Source organism: Triturus cristatus, chromosome 2_1, assembly GCF_964204655.1.
Source record: "Triturus cristatus chromosome 2_1, aTriCri1.1, whole genome shotgun sequence".
Lineage (NCBI taxonomy): Eukaryota > Metazoa > Chordata > Amphibia > Caudata > Salamandridae > Triturus > Triturus cristatus.
The window spans coordinates 1,173,357,089-1,173,382,891 of record NC_140581.1 but is presented as its reverse complement, the minus strand read 5'-3'; positions in this window follow the sequence as shown (position 1 = coordinate 1,173,382,891).

Sequence of the window (25,803 nt, the reverse complement as noted above, 5' to 3'; positions counted from 1 at the left end):
TGGTCATTCAGTATAATCTGCAGATGGAAAAGTCCACTGTTAGTGAATTTACTATATGCAATACAACACAAATTGCTTTTTATAACTCACAAACACATCAGTACTATAGAGTCTACGTTATTGTGAAACTCCACAGCTCATTAGAAATTCGAAACTAAATTTGTGTTTTCAACCTCACATACTTCTCTAAATCCCATGCCGGATTTGCCAACACTCTCTAAATTGTAGCACATACATTAGGACACAGACAAATGGATCTTATTGCCAGCCAAGTGGCAGGGTACCCTACTCACTGCATTTGTTTTAGGATATGGTACACCAGAGTTAATTAAGTCAGCTGATAAGTTGAGAGCGGAAGGGTAATGCTTCAGTTAGCAGAAATATTAAAACCATGAATAGCATGTTACCAGCATCATTTTAGCCAAGGCCTACTAGTAAAGCTATGGTGAGGAAAAGACTATTATGATCAACCGCACATTCATACAAGTCTAGAAGTCTGAAAAAAATGCCCCAACTTCTTTCATCTTAGTCTAAATTTGGGCATCCTCTCTACCTTGCTACTCATTTAAATACCAAGATAAATGTAGCCTATTGCTTGCTAGGCAATTGATTGGCCCTCCTGTCAGATGACATCCTGCTGTAGCTTTATGATGTCAGGGCACCACTGGAACAATTGTCCTTGGCAAGGGTGACACAGGAGGATGAGATCTCAGCAATTATGCACTCGGGCACTATCTGCATTTAGGACTGGAGGGCAAGCTGGAGGTGGAACTGTTAAGAACTATGAACCAGTCAAAGCATTGGGGGCTTTTTCAACGTGGGATGGAGATACAAAAACACAGATGATCCTTACCAATCCATCTTGAGGATCAGAGCCCAACATGCAGACTGCAGTGGAAGAGGTAAAAGCAGCTTACTTCAGTGAGAAAGTTAGACTATGGCTCTAACATAAGGTAATATATTCCAGCCTCAAAGGCAGTGATTTCCTCAGATGGTATATTGCTAGCACCAGGATCTAAAGCAGGTTTTGCTAGCCATGGAGGCAGTCAGACTTTTATTAACCATCATGACTAAAACAAAGTGAGCCACATTACTTCCATCTTTACAGAAATGATATTCAGAGTACCCCACTTGAAAGTAGTGAAGCAATTCAGATGCTGTGAACGTCTTTTAATGCCCAAAGGAATGATTGTGAGTTTAACTTACCACATAAATTGGTAAAATGATGCAGGATGCTTGAAGACTTCAGTGTTCTTATTTCTTTTTTTTTTTTTTGGGTTAGTCTCGGCAATAAAGCAATAGTCTGTTGTGCAACACTGCCACTGCTGGTCATTCAGTAGAATCTGCAGATGGAAAAGTCCACTGTTAGTGAATTTACTATATGCAATACAACACAAATTGCTTTTTATAACTCACAAACACATCAGTACTATTGAGTCTACGTTATTGTGAAACTCCACAGCTCATTAGAAATTCGAAACTAAATTTGTGTTTTCAACCTCACATACTTCTCTAAATCCCATGCCGGATTTGCCAACACACTCTAAATTGTAGCACCTACATTAGGACACAGACAAATAGGTCTTATTGCCAAGCAAGTGGCAGGGTACCCTACTCACTGCATTTGTTTTAGGATATGGTACACCAGAGTTAATTAAGTCAGCTGATAAGTTGAGAGCGGAAGGGTAATGCTTCAGTTAGAAGAAATATTAAAACTATGAATAGCATGTTACCAGCATCATTTTAGCCAAGGCCTACTAGTAAAGCAATGGTGAGGAAAAGACTATTATGATCAACCGCACATTCATACAAGTCTAGAAGTCTGAAAAAAATGCCCCAACTTCTTTCATCTTAGTCTTAATTTGGGCATCCTCTCTACCTTGCTACTCATTTAAATACCAAGATAAATGTAGCCTATTGCTTGCTAGGCAATTGATTGGCCCTCCTGTCAGATGACATCCTGCTGTAGCTTTATGATGTCAGGGCACCACTGGAACAATTGTCCTTGGCAAGGGTGACACAGGAGGATGAGATCTCAGCAATTATGCACTCGGGCACTATCTGCATTTAGGACTGGAAGGCAAGCTGGAGGTGGAACGGTTAAGAACTATGAACCAGTCAAAGCATTGGGGGCTTTTTCAACATGGGATGGAGATACAAAAACACAGATGATCCTTAACAATCCATCTTGAGGATCAGAGCCCAACATACAGACTGCAGTGGAAGAGGTAAAAGCAGCTTACTTCCGTGAGAAAGTTAGACTATGGCACTAACATAAGGTAATACATTCCAGCCTCAAAGGCAGTGATTTCCTCAGATGGTATATTGCTAGCACCAGGATCTAAAGCAGGTTTTGCTAGCCATGGAGGCAGTCAGACTTTTATTAACCATCATGACTAAAACAAAGTGAGCCACATTACTTCCATCTTTACAGAAATGATATTCAGAGTACCCCACTTGAAAGTAGTGAAGCAATTCAGATGCTGTGAACGTCTTTTAATGCCCAAAGGAATGATTGTGAGTTTAACTTACCACATAAATTGGTAAAATGATGCAGGATGCTTGAAGACTTCAGTGTTCTTATTTCTTTTTTTTTTTTTTGGGTTAGTCTCGGCAATAAAGCAATAGTCTGTTGTGCAACACTGCCACTGCTGGTCATTCAGTAGAATCTGCAGATGGAAAAGTCCACTGTTAGTGAATTTACTATATGCAATACAACACAAATTGCTTTTTATAACTCACAAACACATCAGTACTATTGAGTCTACGTTATTGTGAAACTCCACAGCTCATTAGAAATTCGAAACTAAATTTGTGTTTTCAACCTCACATACTTCTCTAAATCCCATGCCGGATTTGCCAACACACTCTAAATTGTAGCACCTACATTAGGACACAGACAAATGGGTCTTATTGCCAAGCAAGTGGCAGGGTACCCTACTCACTGCATTTGTTTTAGGATATGGTACACCAGAGTTAATTAAGTCAGCTGATAAGTTGAGAGCGGAAGGGTAAGGCTTCAGTTAGAAGAAATATTAAAACCATGAATAGCATGTTACCAGCATCATTTTAGCCAAGGCCTACTAGTAAAGCAATGGTGAGGAAAAGACTATTATGATCAACCGCACATTCATACAAGTCTAGAAGTCTGAAAAAAATGCCCCAACTTCTTTCATCTTAGTCTAAATTTGGGCATCCTCTCTACCTTGCTACTCATTTAAATACCAAGATAAATGTAGCCTATTGCTTGCTAGGCAATTGATTAGCCCTCCTGTCAGATGACATCCTGCTGTAGCTTCAGTGTTGTCAGGGCACCACTGGAACAATTGTCCTTGGCAAGGGTGACACAGGAGGATGAGATCTCAGCAATTATGCACTTATGCACTATCTGCATTTAGGACTGGAGGGCAAGCTGGAGGTGGAACTGTTAAGAACTATGAACCAGTCAAAGCATTGGGGGCTTTTTCAACGTGGGATGGAGATACAAAAACACAGATGATCCTTACCAATCCATCTTGAGGATCAGAGCCCAACATGCAGACTGCAGTGGAAGAGGTAAAAGCAGCTTACTTCCGTGAGAAAGTTAGACTATGGCTCTAACGTAAGGTACTACATTTAAGCCTCAAAGGCAGTGATTTCCTCAGATGGTATATTGCTAGCACCAGGATCTAAAGCAGGTTTTGCTAGCCATGGAGGCAGTCAGACTTTTATTAACCATCATGACTAAAACAAAGTGAGCCACATTACTTCCATCTTTACAGAAATGATATTCAGAGTACCCCACTTGAAAGTAGTGAAGCAATTCAGATGCTGTGAACGTCTTTTAATGCCCAAAGGAATGATTGTGAGTTTAACTTACTACATAAATTGGTAAAATGATGCAGGATGCTTGAAGACTTCAGTGTTTTTATTTCTTTTTTTTTTTTTTGGGTTAGTCTCGGCAATAAAGCAATAGTCTGTTGTGCAACACTGCCACTGCTGGTCATTCAGTAGAATCTGCAGATGGAAAAGTCCACTGTTAGTGAATTTACTATATGCAATACAACACAAATTGCTTTTTATAACTCACAAACACATCAGTACTATAGAGTCTACGTTATTGTGAAACTCCACAGCTCATTAGAAATTCGAAACTAAATTTGTGTTTTCAACCTCACATACTTCTCTAAATCCCATGCCGGATTTGCCAACACTCTCTAAATTGTAGCACATACATTAGGACACAGACAAATGGATCTTATTGCCAGCCAAGTGGCAGGGTACCCTACTCACTGCATTTGTTTTAGGATATGGTACACCAGAGTTAATTAAGTCAGCTGATAAGTTGAGAGCGGAAGGGTAATGCTTCAGTTAGCAGAAATATTAAAACCATGAATAGCATGTTACCAGCATCATTTTAGCCAAGGCCTACTAGTAAAGCAATGGTGAGGAAAAGACTATTATGATCAACCGCACATTCATACAAGTCTAGAAGTCTGAAAAAAATGCCCCAACTTCTTTCATCTTAGTCTAAATTTGGGCATCCTCTCTACCTTGCTACTCATTTAAATACCAAGATAAATGTAGCCTATTGCTTGCTAGGCAATTGATTAGCCCTCCTGTCAGATGACATCCTGCTGTAGCTTTATGATGTCAGGGCACCACTGGAACAATTGTCCTTGGTAAGGGTGACACAGGAGGATGAGATCTCAGCAATTATGCACTCGGGCACTATCTGCATTTAGGACTGGAAGGCAAGCTGGAGGTGGAACGGTTAAGAACTATGAACCAGTCAAAGCATTGGGGGCTTTTTCAACATGGGATGGAGATACAAAAACACAGATGATCCTTAACAATCCATCTTGAGGATCAGAGCCCAACATACAGACTGCAGTGGAAGAGGTAAAAGCAGCTTACTTCCGTGAGAAAGTTAGACTATGGCTCTAACGTAAGGTACTACATTCCAGCCTCAAAGGCAGTGATTTCCTCAGATGGTATATTGCTAGCACCAGGATCTAAAGCAGGTTTTGCTAGCCATGGAGGCAGTCAGACTTTTATTAACCATCATGACTAAAACAAAGTGAGCCACATTACTTCCATCTTTACAGAAATGATATTCAGAGTACCCCACTTGAAAGTAGTGAAGCAATTCAGATGCTGTGAACGTCTTTTAATGCCCAAAGGAATGATTGTGAGTTTAACTTACCACATAAATTGGTAAAATGATGCAGGATGCTTGAAGACTTCAGTGTTTTTATTTCTTTTTTTTTTTTTGGTTAGTCTCGGCAATAAAGCAATAGTCTGTTGTGCAACACTGCCACTGCTGGTCATTCAGTATAATCTGCAGATGGAAAAGTCCACTGTTAGTGAATTTACTATATGCAATACAACACAAATTGCTTTTTATAACTCACAAACACATCAGTACTATTGAGTCTACGTTATTGTGAAACTCCACAGCTCATTAGAAATTCGAAACTAAATTTGTGTTTTCAACCTCACATACTTCTCTAAATCCCATGCCGGATTTGCCAACACACTCTAAATTGTAGCACCTACATTAGGACACAGACAAATGGGTCTTATTGCCAAGCAAGTGGCAGGGTACCCTACTCACTGCATTTGTTTTAGGATATGGTACACCAGAGTTAATTAAGTCAGCTGATAAGTTGAGAGCGGAAGGGTAATGCTTCAGTTAGCAGAAATATTAAAACCATGAATAGCATGTTACCAGCATCATTTTAGCCAAGGCCTACTAGTAAAGCAATGGTGAGGAAAAGACTATTATGATCAACCGCACATTCATACAAGTCTAGAAGTCTGAAAAAAATGCCCCAACTTCTTTCATCTTAGTCTAAATTTGGGCATCCTCTCTACCTTGCTACTCATTTAAATACCAAGATAAATGTAGCCTATTGCTTGCTAGGCAATTGATTAGCCCTCCTGTCAGATGACATCCTGCTGTAGCTTTATGTCGTCAGGGCACCACTGGAACAATTGTCCTTGGTAAGGGTGACACAGGAGGATGAGATCTCAGCAATTATGCACTCGGGCACTATCTGCATTTAGGACTGGAAGGCAAGCTGGAGGTGGAACGGTTAAGAACTATGAACCAGTCAAAGCATTGGGGGCTTTTTCAACATGGGATGGAGATACAAAAACACAGATGATCCTTAACAATCCATCTTGAGGATCAGAGCCCAACATACAGACTGCAGTGGAAGAGGTAAAAGCAGCTTACTTCCGTGAGAAAGTTAGACTATGGCTCTAACATAAGGTAATACATTCCAGCCTCAAAGGCAGTGATTTCCTCAGATGGTATATTGCTAGCACCAGGATCTAAAGCAGGTTTTGCTAGCCATGGAGGCAGTCAGACTTTTATTAACCATCATGACTAAAACAAAGTGAGCCACATTACTTCCATCTTTACAGAAATGATATTCAGAGTACCCCACTTGAAAGTAGTGAAGCAATTCAGATGCTGGCAACGTCTTTTAATGCCCAAAGGAATGATTGTGAGTTTAACTTACCACATAAATTGGTAAAATGATGCAGGATGCTTGAAGACTTCAGTGTTTTTATTTCTTTTTTTTTTTTTTTGGTTAGTCTCGGCAATAAAGCAATAGTCTGTTGTGCAACACTGCCACTGCTGGTCATTCAGTAGAATCTGCAGATGGAAAAGTCCACTGTTAGTGAATTTACTATATGCAATACAACACAAATTGCTTTTTATAACTCACAAACACATCAGTACTATAGAGTCTACGTTATTGTGAAACTCCACAGCTCATTAGAAATTCGAAACTAAATTTGTGTTTTCAACCTCACATACTTCTCTAAATCCCATGCCGGATTTGCCAACACTCTCTAAATTGTAGCACATACATTAGGACACAGACAAATGGGTCTTATTGCCAAGCAAGTGGCAGGGTACCCTACTCACTGCATTTGTTTTAGGATATGGTACACCAGAGTTAATTAAGTCAGCTGATAAGTTGAGAGCGGAAGGGTAATGCTTCAGTTAGCAGAAATATTAAAACCATGAATAGCATGTTACCAGCATCATTTTAGCCAAGGCCTACTAGTAAAGCAATGGTGAGGAAAAGACTATTATGATCAACCGCACATTCATACAAGTCTAGAAGTCTGAAAAAAATGCCCCAACTTCTTTCATCTTAGTCTAAATTTGGGCATCCTCTCTACCTTGCTACTCATTTAAATACCAAGATAAATGTAGCCTATTGCTTGCTAGGCAATTGATTGGCCCTCCTGTCAGATGACATCCTGCTGTAGCTTTATGATGTCAGGGCACCACTGGAACAATTGTCCTTGGCAAGGGTGACACAGGAGGATGAGATCTCAGCAATTATGCACTCGGGCACTATCTGCATTTAGGACTGGAGGGCAAGCTGGAGGTGGAACTGTTAAGAACTATGAACCAGTCAAAGCATTGGGGGCTTTTTCAACGTGGGATGGAGATACAAAAACACAGATGATCCTTACCAATCCATCTTGAGGATCAGAGCCCAACATGCAGACTGCAGTGGAAGAGGTAAAAGCAGCTTACTTCAGTGAGAAAGTTAGACTATGGCTCTAACATAAGGTAATACATTCCAGCCTCAAAGGCAGTGATTTCCTCAGATGGTATATTGCTAGCACCAGGATCTAAAGCAGGTTTTGGTAGCCATGGAGGCAGTCAGACTTTTATTAACCATCATGACTAAAACAAAGTGAGCCACATTACTTCCATCTTTACAGAAATGATATTCAGAGTACCCCACTTGAAAGTAGTGAAGCAATTCAGATGCTGTGAACGTCTTTTAATGCCCAAAGGAATGATTGTGAGTTTAACTTACCACATAAATTGGTAAAATGATGCAGGATGCTTGAAGACTTCAGTGTTTTTATTTCTTTTTTTTTTTTTGGTTAGTCTCGGCAATAAAGCAATAGTCTGTTGTGCAACACTGCCACTGCTGGTCATTCAGTAGAATCTGCAGATGGAAAAGTCCACTGTTAGTGAATTTACTATATGCAATACAACACAAATTGCTTTTTATAACTCACAAACACATCAGTACTATTGAGTCTACGTTATTGTGAAACTCCACAGCTCATTAGAAATTCGAAACTAAATTTGTGTTTTCAACCTCACATACTTCTCTAAATCCCATGCCGGATTTGCCAACACACTCTAAATTGTAGTACCTACATTAGGACACAGACAAATGGGTCTTATTGCCAAGCAAGTGGCAGGGTACCCTACTCACTGCATTTGTTTTAGGATATGGTACACCAGAGTTAATTAAGTCAGCTGATAAGTTGAGAGCGGAAGGGTAATGCTTCAGTTAGCAGAAATATTAAAACCATGAATAGCATGTTACCAGCATCATTTTAGCCAAGGCCTACTAGTAAAGCAATGGTGAGGAAAAGACTATTATGATCAACCGCACATTCATACAAGTCTAGAAGTCTGAAAAAAATGCCCCAACTTCTTTCATCTTAGTCTAAATTTGGGCATCCTCTCTACCTTGCTACTCATTTAAATACCAAGATAAATGTAGCCTATTGCTTGCTAGGCAATTGATTAGCCCTCCTGTCAGATGACATCCTGCTGTAGCTTTATGTCGTCAGGGCACCACTGGAACAATTGTCCTTGGTAAGGGTGACACAGGAGGATGAGATCTCAGCAATTATGCACTCGGGCACTATCTGCATTTAGGACTGGAAGGCAAGCTGGAGGTGGAACGGTTAAGAACTATGAACCAGTCAAAGCATTGGGGGCTTTTTCAACATGGGATGGAGATACAAAAACACAGATGATCCTTAACAATCCATCTTGAGGATCAGAGCCCAACATACAGACTGCAGTGGAAGAGGTAAAAGCAGCTTACTTCCGTGAGAAAGTTAGACTATGGCTCTAACATAAGGTAATACATTCCAGCCTCAAAGGCAGTGATTTCCTCAGATGGTATATTGCTAGCACCAGGATCTAAAGCAGGTTTTGCTAGCCATGGAGGCAGTCAGACTTTTATTAACCATCATGACTAAAACAAAGTGAGCCACATTACTTCCATCTTTACAGAAATGATATTCAGAGTACCCCACTTGAAAGTAGTGAAGCAATTCAGATGCTGGCAACGTCTTTTAATGCCCAAAGGAATGATTGTGAGTTTAACTTACCACATAAATTGGTAAAATGATGCAGGATGCTTGAAGACTTCAGTGTTTTTATTTCTTTTTTTTTTTTTTTGGTTAGTCTCGGCAATAAAGCAATAGTCTGTTGTGCAACACTGCCACTGCTGGTCATTCAGTAGAATCTGCAGATGGAAAAGTCCACTGTTAGTGAATTTACTATATGCAATACAACACAAATTGCTTTTTATAACTCACAAACACATCAGTACTATAGAGTCTACGTTATTGTGAAACTCCACAGCTCATTAGAAATTCGAAACTAAATTTGTGTTTTCAACCTCACATACTTCTCTAAATCCCATGCCGGATTTGCCAACACTCTCTAAATTGTAGCACATACATTAGGACACAGACAAATGGGTCTTATTGCCAAGCAAGTGGCAGGGTACCCTACTCACTGCATTTGTTTTAGGATATGGTACACCAGAGTTAATTAAGTCAGCTGATAAGTTGAGAGCGGAAGGGTAATGCTTCAGTTAGAAGAAATATTAAAACCATGAATAGCATGTTACCAGCATCATTTTAGCCAAGGCCTACTAGTAAAGCAATGGTGAGGAAAAGACTATTATGATCAACCGCACATTCATACAAGTCTAGAAGTCTGAAAAAAATGCCCCAACTTCTTTCATCTTAGTCTTAATTTGGGCATCCTCTCTACCTTGCTACTCATTTAAATACCAAGATAAATGTAGCCTATTGCTTGCTAGGCAATTGATTGGCCCTCCTGTCAGATGACATCCTGCTGTAGCTTTATGATGTCAGGGCACCACTGGAACAATTGTCCTTGGCAAGGGTGACACAGGAGGATGAGATCTCAGCAATTATGCACTCGGGCACTATCTGCATTTAGGACTGGAGGGCAAGCTGGAGGTGGAACTGTTAAGAACTATGAACCAGTCAAAGCATTGGGGGCTTTTTCAACGTGGGATGGAGATACAAAAACACAGATGATCCTTACCAATCCATCTTGAGGATCAGAGCCCAACATGCAGACTGCAGTGGAAGAGGTAAAAGCAGCTTACTTCCGTGAGAAAGTTAGACTATGGCTCTAACGTAAGGTACTACATTCCAGCCTCAAAGGCAGTGATTTCCTCAGATGGTATATTGCTAGCACCAGGATCTAAAGCAGGTTTTGCTAGCCATGGAGGCAGTCAGACTTTTATTAACCATCATGACTAAAACAAAGTGAGCCACATTACTTCCATCTTTACAGAAATGATATTCAGAGTACCCCACTTGAAAGTAGTGAAGCAATTCAGATGCTGGCAACGTCTTTTAATGCCCAAAGGAATGATTGTGAGTTTAACTTACCACATAAATTGGTAAAATGATGCAGGATGCTTGAAGACTTCAGTGTTTTTATTTCTTTTTTTTTTTTTTTGGTTAGTCTCGGCAATAAAGCAATAGTCTGTTGTGCAACACTGCCACTGCTGGTCATTCAGTAGAATCTGCAGATGGAAAAGTCCACTGTTAGTGAATTTACTATATGCAATACAACACAAATTGCTTTTTATAACTCACAAACACATCAGTACTATAGAGTCTACGTTATTGTGAAACTCCACAGCTCATTAGAAATTCGAAACTAAATTTGTGTTTTCAATCTCACATACTTCTCTAAATCCCATGCCGGATTTGCCAACACTCTCTAAATTGTAGCACATACATTAGGACACAGACAAATGGGTCTTATTGCCAAGCAAGTGGCAGGGTACCCTACTCACTGCATTTGTTTTAGGATATGGTACACCAGAGTTAATTAAGTCAGCTGATAAGTTGAGAGCGGAAGGGTAATGCTTCAGTTAGAAGAAATATTAAAACCATTAATAGCATGTTACCAGCATCATTTTAGCCAAGGCCTACTAGTAAAGCAATGGTGAGGAAAAGACTATTATGATCAACCGCACATTCATACAAGTCTAGAAGTCTGAAAAAAATGCCCCAACTTCTTTCATCTTAGTCTAAATTTGGGCATCCTCTCTACCTTGCTACTCATTTAAATACCAAGATAAATGTAGCCTATTGCTTGCTAGGCAATTGATTAGCCCTCCTGTCAGATGACATCCTGCTGTAGCTTTATGATGTCAGGGCACCACTGGAACAATTGTCCTTGGTAAGGGTGACACAGGAGGATGAGATCTCAGCAATTATGCACTCGGGCACTATCTGCATTTAGGACTGGAAGGCAAGCTGGAGGTGGAACGGTTAAGAACTATGAACCAGTCAAAGCATTGGGGGCTTTTTCAACATGGGATGGAGATACAAAAACACAGATGATCCTTAACAATCCATCTTGAGGATCAGAGCCCAACATACAGACTGCAGTGGAAGAGGTAAAAGCAGCTTACTTCCGTGAGAAAGTTAGACTATGGCTCTAACATAAGGTAATACATTCCAGCCTCAAAGGCAGTGATTTCCTCAGATGGTATATTGCTAGCACCAGGATCTAAAGCAGGTTTTGGTAGCCATGGAGGCAGTCAGACTTTTATTAACCATCATGACTAAAACAAAGTGAGCCACATTACTTCCATCTTTACAGAAATGATATTCAGAGTACCCCACTTGAAAGTAGTGAAGCAATTCAGATGCTGGCAACGTCTTTTAATGCCCAAAGGAATGATTGTGAGTTTAACTTACCACATAAATTGGTAAAATGATGCAGGATGCTTGAAGACTTCAGTGTTTTTATTTCTTTTTTTTTTTTTTTGGTTAGTCTCGGCAATAAAGCAATAGTCTGTTGTGCAACACTGCCACTGCTGGTCATTCAGTAGAATCTGCAGATGGAAAAGTCCACTGTTAGTGAATTTACTATATGCAATACAACACAAATTGCTTTTTATAACTCACAAACACATCAGTACTATAGAGTCTACGTTATTGTGAAACTCCACAGCTCATTAGAAATTCGAAACTAAATTTGTGTTTTCAACCTCACATACTTCTCTAAATCCCATGCCGGATTTGCCAACACTCTCTAAATTGTAGCACATACATTAGGACACAGACAAATGGGTCTTATTGCCAAGCAAGTGGCAGGGTACCCTACTCACTGCATTTGTTTTAGGATATGGTACACCAGAGTTAATTAAGTCAGCTGATAAGTTGAGAGCGGAAGGGTAATGCTTCAGTTAGAAGAAATATTAAAACCATGAATAGCATGTTACCAGCATCATTTTAGCCAAGGCCTACTAGTAAAGCAATGGTGAGGAAAAGACTATTATGATCAACCGCACATTCATACAAGTCTAGAAGTCTGAAAAAAATGCCCCAACTTCTTTCATCTTAGTCTTAATTTGGGCATCCTCTCTACCTTGCTACTCATTTAAATACCAAGATAAATGTAGCCTATTGCTTGCTAGGCAATTGATTGGCCCTCCTGTCAGATGACATCCTGCTGTAGCTTTATGATGTCAGGGCACCACTGGAACAATTGTCCTTGGCAAGGGTGACACAGGAGGATGAGATCTCAGCAATTATGCACTCGGGCACTATCTGCATTTAGGACTGGAGGGCAAGCTGGAGGTGGAACTGTTAAGAACTATGAACCAGTCAAAGCATTGGGGGCTTTTTCAACGTGGGATGGAGATACAAAAACACAGATGATCCTTACCAATCCATCTTGAGGATCAGAGCCCAACATGCAGACTGCAGTGGAAGAGGTAAAAGCAGCTTACTTCCGTGAGAAAGTTAGACTATGGCTCTAACGTAAGGTACTACATTCCAGCCTCAAAGGCAGTGATTTCCTCAGATGGTATATTGCTAGCACCAGGATCTAAAGCAGGTTTTGCTAGCCATGGAGGCAGTCAGACTTTTATTAACCATCATGACTAAAACAAAGTGAGCCACATTACTTCCATCTTTACAGAAATGATATTCAGAGTACCCCACTTGAAAGTAGTGAAGCAATTCAGATGCTGTGAACGTCTTTTAATGCCCAAAGGAATGATTGTGAGTTTAACTTACCACATAAATTGGTAAAATGATGCAGGATGCTTGAAGACTTCAGTGTTTTTATTTCTTTTTTTTTTTTTTGGGTTAGTCTCGGCAATAAAGCAATAGTCTGTTGTGCAACACTGCCACTGCTGGTCATTCAGTATAATCTGCAGATGGAAAAGTCCACTGTTAGTGAATTTACTATATGCAATACAACACAAATTGCTTTTTATAACTCACAAACACATCAGTACTATAGAGTCTACGTTATTGTGAAACTCCACAGCTCATTAGAAATTCGAAACTAAATTTGTGTTTTCAACCTCACATACTTCTCTAAATCCCATGCCGGATTTGCCAACACTCTCTAAATTGTAGCACATACATTAGGACACAGACAAATGGATCTTATTGCCAGCCAAGTGGCAGGGTACCCTACTCACTGCATTTGTTTTAGGATATGGTACACCAGAGTTAATTAAGTCAGCTGATAAGTTGAGAGCGGAAGGGTAATGCTTCAGTTAGCAGAAATATTAAAACCATGAATAGCATGTTACCAGCATCATTTTAGCCAAGGCCTACTAGTAAAGCAATGGTGAGGAAAAGACTATTATGATCAACCACACATTCATACAAGTCTAGAAGTCTGAAAAAAATGCCCCAACTTCTTTCATCTTAGTCTAAATTTGGGCATCCTCTCTACCTTGCTACTCATTTAAATACCAAGATAAATGTAGCCTATTGCTTGCTAGGCAATTGATTGGCCCTCCTGTCAGATGACATCCTGCTGTAGCTTTATGATGTCAGGGCACCACTGGAACAATTGTCCTTGGTAAGGGTGACACAGGAGGATGAGATCTCAGCAATTATGCACTCGGGCACTATCTGCATTTAGGACTGGAAGGCAAGCTGGAGGTGGAACGGTTAAGAACTATGAACCAGTCAAAGCATTGGGGGCTTTTTCAACATGGGATGGAGATACAAAAACACAGATGATCCTTAACAATCCATCTTGAGGATCAGAGCCCAACATACAGACTGCAGTGGAAGAGGTAAAAGCAGCTTACTTCCGTGAGAAAGTTAGACTATGGCTCTAACATAAGGTAATACATTCCAGCCTCAAAGGCAGTGATTTCCTCAGATGGTATATTGCTAGCACCAGGATCTAAAGCAGGTTTTGGTAGCCATGGAGGCAGTCAGACTTTTATTAACCATCATGACTAAAACAAAGTGAGCCACATTACTTCCATCTTTACAGAAATGATATTCAGAGTACCCCACTTGAAAGTAGTGAAGCAATTCAGATGCTGTGAACGTCTTTTAATGCCCAAAGGAATGATTGTGAGTTTAACTTACCACATAAATTGGTAAAATGATGCAGGATGCTTGAAGACTTCAGTGTTTTTATTTCTTTTTTTTTTTTTGGTTAGTCTCGGCAATAAAGCAATAGTCTGTTGTGCAACACTGCCACTGCTGGTCATTCAGTATAATCTGCAGATGGAAAAGTCCACTGTTAGTGAATTTACTATATGCAATACAACACAAATTGCTTTTTATAACTCACAAACACATCAGTACTATTGAGTCTACGTTATTGTGAAACTCCACAGCTCATTAGAAATTCGAAACTAAATTTGTGTTTTCAACCTCACATACTTCTCTAAATCCCATGCCGGATTTGCCAACACACTCTAAATTGTAGCACCTACATTAGGACACAGACAAATGGGTCTTATTGCCAAGCAAGTGGCAGGGTACCCTACTCACTGCATTTGTTTTAGGATATGGTACACCAGAGTTAATTAAGTCAGCTGATAAGTTGAGAGCGGAAGGGTAATGCTTCAGTTAGCAGAAATATTAAAACCATGAATAGCATGTTACCAGCATCATTTTAGCCAAGGCCTACTAGTAAAGCAATGGTGAGGAAAAGACTATTATGATCAACCGCACATTCATACAAGTCTAGAAGTCTGAAAAAAATGCCCCAACTTCTTTCATCTTAGTCTAAATTTGGGCATCCTCTCTACCTTGCTACTCATTTAAATACCAAGATAAATGTAGCCTATTGCTTGCTAGGCAATTGATTAGCCCTCCTGTCAGATGACATCCTGCTGTAGCTTTATGTCGTCAGGGCACCACTGGAACAATTGTCCTTGGTAAGGGTGACACAGGAGGATGAGATCTCAGCAATTATGCACTCGGGCACTATCTGCATTTAGGACTGGAAGGCAAGCTGGAGGTGGAACGGTTAAGAACTATGAACCAGTCAAAGCATTGGGGGCTTTTTCAACATGGGATGGAGATACAAAAACACAGATGATCCTTAACAATCCATCTTGAGGATCAGAGCCCAACATACAGACTGCAGTGGAAGAGGTAAAAGCAGCTTACTTCCGTGAGAAAGTTAGACTATGGCTCTAACATAAGGTAATACATTCCAGCCTCAAAGGCAGTGATTTCCTCAGATGGTATATTGCTAGCACCAGGATCTAAAGCAGGTTTTGCTAGCCATGGAGGCAGTCAGACTTTTATTAACCATCATGACTAAAACAAAGTGAGCCACATTACTTCCATCTTTACAGAAATGATATTCAGAGTACCCCACTTGAAAGTAGTGAAGCAATTCAGATGCTGGCAACGTCTTTTAATGCCCAAAGGAATGATTGTGAGTTTAACTTACCACATAAATTGGTAAAATGATGCAGGATGCTTGAAGACTTCAGTGTTTTTATTTCTTTTTTTTTTTTTTTGGTTAGTCTCGGCAATAAAGCAATAGTCTGTTGTGCAACACTGCCACTGCTGGTCATTCAGTAGAATCTGCAGATGGAAAAGTCCACTGTTAGTGAATTTACTATATGCAATACAACACAAATTGCTTTTTATAACTCACAAACACATCAGTACTATAGAGTCTACGTTATTGTGAAACTCCACAGCTCATTAGAAATTCGAAACTAAATTTGTGTTTTCAACCTCACATACTTCTCTAAATCCCATGCCGGATTTGCCAACACTCTCTAAATTGTAGCACATACATTAGGACACAGACAAATGGGTCTTATTGCCAAGCAAGTGGCAGGGTACCCTACTCACTGCATTTGTTTTAGGATATGGTACACCAGAGTTAATTAAGTCAGCTGATAAGTTGAGAGCGGAAGGGTAATGCTTCAGTTAGAAGAAATATTAAAACCATTAATAGCATGTTACCAGCATCATTTTAGCCAAGGCCTACTAGTAAAGCAATGGTGAGGAAAAGACTATTATGATCAACCGCACATTCATACAAGTCTAGAAGTCTGAAAAAAATGCCCCAACTTCTTTCATCTTAGTCTAAATTTGGGCATCCTCTCTACCTTGCTACTCATTTAAATACCAAGATAAATGTAGCCTATTGCTTGCTAGGCAATTGATTAGCCCTCCTGTCAGATGACATCCTGCTGTAGCTTTATGATGTCAGGGCACCACTGGAACAATTGTCCTTGGTAAGGGTGACACAGGAGGATGAGATCTCAGCAATTATGCACTCGGGCACTATCTGCATTTAGGACTGGAAGGCAAGCTGGAGGTGGAACGGTTAAGAACTATGAACCAGTCAAAGCATTGGGGGCTTTTTCAACATGGGATGGAGATACAAAAACACAGATGATCCTTAACAATCCATCTTGAGGATCAGAGCCCAACATACAGACTGCAGTGGAAGAGGTAAAAGCAGCTTACTTCCGTGAGAAAGTTAGACTATGGCTCTAACATAAGGTAATACATTCCAGCCTCAAAGGCAGTGATTTCCTCAGATGGTATATTGCTAGCACCAGGATCTAAAGCAGGTTTTGGTAGCCATGGAGGCAGTCAGACTTTTATTAACCATCATGACTAAAACAAAGTGAGCCACATTACTTCCATCTTTACAGAAATGATATTCAGAGTACCCCACTTGAAAGTAGTGAAGCAATTCAGATGCTGTGAACGTCTTTTAATGCCCAAAGGAATGATTGTGAGTTTAACTTACCACATAAATTGGTAAAATGATGCAGGATGCTTGAAGACTTCAGTGTTTTTATTTCTTTTTTTTTTTTTGGTTAGTCTCGGCAATAAAGCAATAGTCTGTTGTGCAACACTGCCACTGCTGGTCATTCAGTATAATCTGCAGATGGAAAAGTCCACTGTTAGTGAATTTACTATATGCAATACAACACAAATTGCTTTTTATAACTCACAAACACATCAGTACTATTGAGTCTACGTTATTGTGAAACTCCACAGCTCATTAGAAATTCGAAACTAAATTTGTGTTTTCAACCTCACATACTTCTCTAAATCCCATGCCGGATTTGCCAACACACTCTAAATTGTAGCACCTACATTAGGACACAGACAAATGGGTCTTATTGCCAAGCAAGTGGCAGGGTACCCTACTCACTGCATTTGTTTTAGGATATGGTACACCAGAGTTAATTAAGTCAGCTGATAAGTTGAGAGCGGAAGGGTAATGCTTCAGTTAGCAGAAATATTAAAACCATGAATAGCATGTTACCAGCATCATTTTAGCCAAGGCCTACTAGTAAAGCAATGGTGAGGAAAAGACTATTATGATCAACCGCACATTCATACAAGTCTAGAAGTCTGAAAAAAATGCCCCAACTTCTTTCATCTTAGTCTAAATTTGGGCATCCTCTCTACCTTGCTACTCATTTAAATACCAAGATAAATGTAGCCTATTGCTTGCTAGGCAATTGATTAGCCCTCCTGTCAGATGACATCCTGCTGTAGCTTTATGTCGTCAGGGCACCACTGGAACAATTGTCCTTGGTAAGGGTGACACAGGAGGATGAGATCTCAGCAATTATGCACTCGGGCACTATCTGCATTTAGGACTGGAAGGCAAGCTGGAGGTGGAACGGTTAAGAACTATGAACCAGTCAAAGCATTGGGGGCTTTTTCAACATGGGATGGAGATACAAAAACACAGATGATCCTTAACAATCCATCTTGAGGATCAGAGCCCAACATACAGACTGCAGTGGAAGAGGTAAAAGCAGCTTACTTCCGTGAGAAAGTTAGACTATGGCTCTAACATAAGGTAATACATTCCAGCCTCAAAGGCAGTGATTTCCTCAGATGGTATATTGCTAGCACCAGGATCTAAAGCAGGTTTTGCTAGCCATGGAGGCAGTCAGACTTTTATTAACCATCATGACTAAAACAAAGTGAGCCACATTACTTCCATCTTTACAGAAATGATATTCAGAGTACCCCACTTGAAAGTAGTGAAGCAATTCAGATGCTGGCAACGTCTTTTAATGCCCAAAGGAATGATTGTGAGTTTAACTTACCACATAAATTGGTAAAATGATGCAGGATGCTTGAAGACTTCAGTGTTTTTATTTCTTTTTTTTTTTTTTTGGTTAGTCTCGGCAATAAAGCAATAGTCTGTTGTGCAACACTGCCACTGCTGGTCATTCAGTAGAATCTGCAGATGGAAAAGTCCACTGTTAGTGAATTTACTATATGCAATACAACACAAATTGCTTTTTATAACTCACAAACACATCAGTACTATAGAGTCTACGTTATTGTGAAACTCCACAGCTCATTAGAAATTCGAAACTAAATTTGTGTTTTCAACCTCACATACTTCTCTAAATCCCATGCCGGATTTGCCAACACTCTCTAAATTGTAGCACATACATTAGGACACAGACAAATGGGTCTTATTGCCAAGCAAGTGGCAGGGTACCCTACTCACTGCATTTGTTTTAGGATATGGTACACCAGAGTTAATTAAGTCAGCTGATAAGTTGAGAGCGGAAGGGTAATGCTTCAGTTAGAAGAAATATTAAAACCATTAATAGCATGTTACCAGCATCATTTTAGCCAAGGCCTACTAGTAAAGCAATGGTGAGGAAAAGACTATTATGATCAACCGCACATTCATACAAGTCTAGAAGTCTGAAAAAAATGCCCCAACTTCTTTCATCTTAGTCTAAATTTGGGCATCCTCTCTACCTTGCTACTCATTTAAATACCAAGATAAATGTAGCCTATTGCTTGCTAGGCAATTGATTAGCCCTCCTGTCAGATGACATCCTGCTGTAGCTTTATGATGTCAGGGCACCACTGGAACAATTGTCCTTGGTAAGGGTGACACAGGAGGATGAGATCTCAGCAATTATGCACTCGGGCACTATCTGCATTTAGGACTGGAAGGCAAGCTGGAGGTGGAACGGTTAAGAACTATGAACCAGTCAAAGCATTGGGGGCTTTTTCAACATGGGATGGAGATACAAAAACACAGATGATCCTTAACAATCCATCTTGAGGATCAGAGCCCAACATACAGACTGCAGTGGAAGAGGTAAAAGCAGCTTACTTCCGTGAGAAAGTTAGACTATGGCTCTAACATAAGGTAATACATTCCAGCCTCAAAGGCAGTGATTTCCTCAGATGGTATATTGCTAGCACCAGGATCTAAAGCAGGTTTTGGTAGCCATGGAGGCAGTCAGACTTTTATTAACCATCATGACTAAAACAAAGTGAGCCACATTACTTCCATCTTTACAGAAATGATATTCAGAGTACCCCACTTGAAAGTAGTGAAGCAATTCAGATGCTGTGAACGTCTTTTAATGCCCAAAGGAATGATTGTGAGTTTAACTTACCACATAAATTGGTAAAATGATGCAGGATGCTTGAAGACTTCAGTGTTTTTATTTCTTTTTTTTTTTTTGGTTAGTCTCGGCAATAAAGCAATAGTCTGTTGTGCAACACTGCCACTGCTGGTCATTCAGTATAATCTGCAGATGGAAAAGTCCACTGTTAGTGAATTTACTATATGCAATACAACACAAATTGCTTTTTATAACTCACAAACACATCAGTACTATTGAGTCTACGTTATTGTGAAACTCCACAGCTCATTAGAAATTCGAAACTAAATTTGTGTTTTCAACCTCACATACTTCTCTAAATCCCATGCCGGATTTGCCAACACACTCTAAATTGTAGCACCTACATTAGGACACAGACAAATGGGTCTTATTGCCAAGCAAGTGGCAGGGTACCCTACTCACTGCATTTGTTTTAGGATATGGTACACCAGAGTTAATTAAGTCAGCTGATAAGTTGAGAGCGGAAGGGTAATGCTTCAGTTAGCAGAAATATTAAAACCATGAATAGCATGTTACCAGCATCATTTTAGCCAAGGCCTACTAGTAAAGCAATGGTGAGGAAAAGACTATTATGATCAACCGCACATTCATACAAGTCTAGAAGTCTGAAAAAAATGCCCCAACTTCTTTCATCTTAGTCTAAATTTGGGCATCCTCTCTACCTTGCTACTCATTTAAATACCAAGATAAATGTAGCCTATTGCTTGCTAGGCAATTGATTAGCCCTCCTGTCAGATGACATCCTGCTGTAGCTTTATGTCGTCAGGGCACCACTGGAACAATTGTCCTTGGTGAGGGTGACACAGGAGGATGAGATCTCAGCAATTATGCACTCGGGCACTATCTGCATTTAGGACTGGAAGGCAAGCTGGAGGTGGAACGGTTAAGAACTATGAACCAGTCAAAGCATTGGGGGCTTTTTCAACATGGGATGGAGATACAAAAACACAGATGATCCTTAACAATCCATCTTGAGGATCAGAGCCCAACATACAGACTGCAGTGGAAGAGGTAAAAGCAGCTTACTTCCGTGAGAAAGTTAGACTATGGCACTAACATAAGGTAATACATTCCAGCCTCAAAGGCAGTGATTTCCTCAGATGGTATATTGCTAGCACCAGGATCTAAAGCAGGTTTTGCTAGCCATGGAGGCAGTCAGACTTTTATTAACCATCATGACTAAAACAAAGTGAGCCACATTACTTCCATCTTTACAGAAATGATATTCAGAGTACCCCACTTGAAAGTAGTGAAGCAATTCAGATGCTGGCAACGTCTTTTAATGCCCAAAGGAATGATTGTGAGTTTAACTTACCACATAAATTGGTAAAATGATGCAGGATGCTTGAAGACTTCAGTGTTTTTATTTCTTTTTTTTTTTTTTTGGTTAGTCTCGGCAATAAAGCAATAGTCTGTTGTGCAACACTGCCACTGCTGGTCATTCAGTAGAATCTGCAGATGGAAAAGTCCACTGTTAGTGAATTTACTATATGCAATACAACACAAATTGCTTTTTATAACTCACAAACACATCAGTACTATAGAGTCTACGTTATTGTGAAACTCCACAGCTCATTAGAAATTCGAAACTAAATTTGTGTTTTCAACCTCACATACTTCTCTAAATCCCATGCCGGATTTGCCAACACTCTCTAAATTGTAGCACATACATTAGGACACAGACAAATGGGTCTTATTGCCAAGCAAGTGGCAGGGTACCCTACTCACTGCATTTGTTTTAGGATATGGTACACCAGAGTTAATTAAGTCAGCTGATAAGTTGAGAGCGGAAGGGTAATGCTTCAGTTAGAAGAAATATTAAAACCATGAATAGCATGTTACCAGCATCATTTTAGCCAAGGCCTACTAGTAAAGCAATGGTGAGGAAAAGACTATTATGATCAACCGCACATTCATACAAGTCTAGAAGTCTGAAAAAAATGCCCCAACTTCTTTCATCTTAGTCTTAATTTGGGCATCCTCTCTACCTTGCTACTCATTTAAATACCAAGATAAATGTAGCCTATTGCTTGCTAGGCAATTGATTGGCCCTCCTGTCAGATGACATCCTGCTGTAGCTTTATGATGTCAGGGCACCACTGGAACAATTGTCCTTGGCAAGGGTGACACAGGAGGATGAGATCTCAGCAATTATGCACTCGGGCACTATCTGCATTTAGGACTGGAGGGCAAGCTGGAGGTGGAACTGTTAAGAACTATGAACCAGTCAAAGCATTGGGGGCTTTCTCAACGTGGGATGGAGATACAAAAACACAGATGATCCTTACCAATCCATCTTGAGGATCAGAGCCCAACATGCAGACTGCAGTGGAAGAGGTAAAAGCAGCTTACTTCAGTGAGAAAGTTAGACTATGGCTCTAACATAAGGTAATACATTCCAGCCTCAAAGGCAGTGATTTCCTCAGATGGTATATTGCTAGCACCAGGATCTAAAGCAGGTTTTGCTAGCCATGGAGGCAGTCAGACTTTTATTAACCATCATGACTAAAACAAAGTGAGCCACATTACTTCCATCTTTACAGAAATGATATTCAGAGTACCCCACTTGAAAGTAGTGAAGCAATTCAGATGCTGTGAACGTCTTTTAATGCCCAAAGGAATGATTGTGAGTTTAACTTACCACATAAATTGGTAAAATGATGCAGGATGCTTGAAGACTTCAGTGTTTTTATTTCTTTTTTTTTTTTTTTGGTTAGTCTCGGCAATAAAGCAATAGTCTGTTGTGCAACACTGCCACTGCTGGTCATTCAGTAGAATCTGCAGATGGAAAAGTCCACTGTTAGTGAATTTACTATATGCAATACAACACAAATTGCTTTTTATAACTCACAAACACATCAGTACTATTGAGTCTACGTTATTGTGAAACTCCACAGCTCATTAGAAATTCGAAACTAAATTTGTGTTTTCAACCTCACATACTTCTCTAAATCCCATGCCGGATTTGCCAACACACTCTAAATTGTAGCACCTACATTAGGACACAGACAAATGGGTCTTATTGCCAAGCAAGTGGCAGGGTACCCTACTCACTGCATTTGTTTTAGGATATGGTACACCAGAGTTAATTAAGTCAGCTGATAAGTTGAGAGCGGAAGGGTAATGCTTCAGTTAGCAGAAATATTAAAACCATGAATAGCATGTTACCAGCATCATTTTAGCCAAGGCCTACTAGTAAAGCAATGGTGAGGAAAAGACTATTATGATCAACCGCACATTCATACAAGTCTAGAAGTCTGAAAAAAATGCCCCAACTTCTTTCATCTTAGTCTAAATTTGGGCATCCTCTCTACCTTGCTACTCATTTAAATACCAAGATAAATGTAGCCTATTGCTTGCTAGGCAATTGATTAGCCCTCCTGTCAGATGACATCCTGCTGTAGCTTTATGTCGTCAGGGCACCACTGGAACAATTGTCCTTGGTGAGGGTGACACAGGAGGATGAGATCTCAGCAATTATGCACTCGGGCACTATCTGCATTTAGGACTGGAAGGCAAGCTGGAGGTGGAACGGTTAAGAACTATGAACCAGTCAAAGCATTGGGGGCTTTTTCAACATGGGATGGAGATACAAAAACACAGATGATCCTTAACAATCCATCTTGAGGATCAGAGCCCAACATACAGACTGCAGTGGAAGAGGTAAAAGCAGCTTACTTCCGTGAGAAAGTTAGACTATGGCACTAACATAAGGTAATACATTCCAGCCTCAAAGGCAGTGATTTCCTCAGATGGTATATTGCTAGCACCAGGATCTAAAGCAGGTTTTGCTAGCCATGGAGGCAGTCAGACTTTTATTAACCATCATGACTAAAACAAAGTGAGCCACATTACTTCCATCTTTACAGAAATGATATTCAGAGTACCCCACTTGAAAGTAGTGAAGCAATTCAGATGCTGGCAACGTCTTTTAATGCCCAAAGGAATGATTGTGAGTTTAACTTACCACATAAATTGGTAAAATGATGCAGGATGCTTGAAGACTTCAGTGTTTTTATTTCTTTTTTTTTTTTTTTGGTTAGTCTCGGCAATAAAGCAATAGTCTGTTGTGCAACACTGCCACTGCTGGTCATTCAGTAGAATCTGCAGATGGAAAAGTCCACTGTTAGTGAATTTACTATATGCAATACAACACAAATTGCTTTTTATAACTCACAAACACATCAGTACTATAGAGTCTACGTTATTGTGAAACTCCACAGCTCATTAGAAATTCGAAACTAAATTTGTGTTTTCAACCTCACATACTTCTCTAAATCCCATGCCGGATTTGCCAACACTCTCTAAATTGTAGCACATACATTAGGACACAGACAAATGGGTCTTATTGCCAAGCAAGTGGCAGGGTACCCTACTCACTGCATTTGTTTTAGGATATGGTACACCAGAGTTAATTAAGTCAGCTGATAAGTTGAGAGCGGAAGGGTAATGCTTCAGTTAGAAGAAATATTAAAACCATGAATAGCATGTTACCAGCATCATTTTAGCCAAGGCCTACTAGTAAAGCAATGGTGAGGAAAAGACTATTATGATCAACCGCACATTCATACAAGTCTAGAAGTCTGAAAAAAATGCCCCAACTTCTTTCATCTTAGTCTTAATTTGGGCATCCTCTCTACCTTGCTACTCATTTAAATACCAAGATAAATGTAGCCTATTGCTTGCTAGGCAATTGATTGGCCCTCCTGTCAGATGACATCCTGCTGTAGCTTTATGATGTCAGGGCACCACTGGAACAATTGTCCTTGGCAAGGGTGACACAGGAGGATGAGATCTCAGCAATTATGCACTCGGGCACTATCTGCATTTAGGACTGGAGGGCAAGCTGGAGGTGGAACTGTTAAGAACTATGAACCAGTCAAAGCATTGGGGGCTTTCTCAACGTGGGATGGAGATACAAAAACACAGATGATCCTTACCAATCCATCTTGAGGATCAGAGCCCAACATGCAGACTGCAGTGGAAGAGGTAAAAGCAGCTTACTTCAGTGAGAAAGTTAGACTATGGCTCTAACATAAGGTAATACATTCCAGCCTCAAAGGCAGTGATTTCCTCAGATGGTATATTGCTAGCACCAGGATCTAAAGCAGGTTTTGCTAGCCATGGAGGCAGTCAGACTTTTATTAACCATCATGACTAAAACAAAGTGAGCCACATTACTTCCATCTTTACAGAAATGATATTCAGAGTACCCCACTTGAAAGTAGTGAAGCAATTCAGATGCTGTGAACGTCTTTTAATGCCCAAAGGAATGATTGTGAGTTTAACTTACCACATAAATTGGTAAAATGATGCAGGATGCTTGAAGACTTCAGTGTTTTTATTTCTTTTTTTTTTTTTTTGGTTAGTCTCGGCAATAAAGCAATAGTCTGTTGTGCAACACTGCCACTGCTGGTCATTCAGTAGAATCTGCAGATGGAAAAGTCCACTGTTAGTGAATTTACTATATGCAATACAACACAAATTGCTTTTTATAACTCACAAACACATCAGTACTATTGAGTCTACGTTATTGTGAAACTCCACAGCTCATTAGAAATTCGAAACTAAATTTGTGTTTTCAACCTCACATACTTCTCTAAATCCCATGCCGGATTTGCCAACACACTCTAAATTGTAGCACCTACATTAGGACACAGACAAATGGGTCTTATTGCCAAGCAAGTGGCAGGGTACCCTACTCACTGCATTTGTTTTAGGATATGGTACACCAGAGTTAATTAAGTCAGCTGATAAGTTGAGAGCGGAAGGGTAATGCTTCAGTTAGAAGAAATATTAAAACCATGAATAGCATGTTACCAGCATCATTTTAGCCAAGGCCTACTAGTAAAGCAATGGTGAGGAAAAGACTATTATGATCAACCGCACATTCATACAAGTCTAGAAGTCTGAAAAAAATGCCCCAACTTCTTTCATCTTAGTCTTAATTTGGGCATCCTCTCTACCTTGCTACTCATTTAAATACCAAGATAAATGTAGCCTATTGCTTGCTAGGCAATTGATTGGCCCT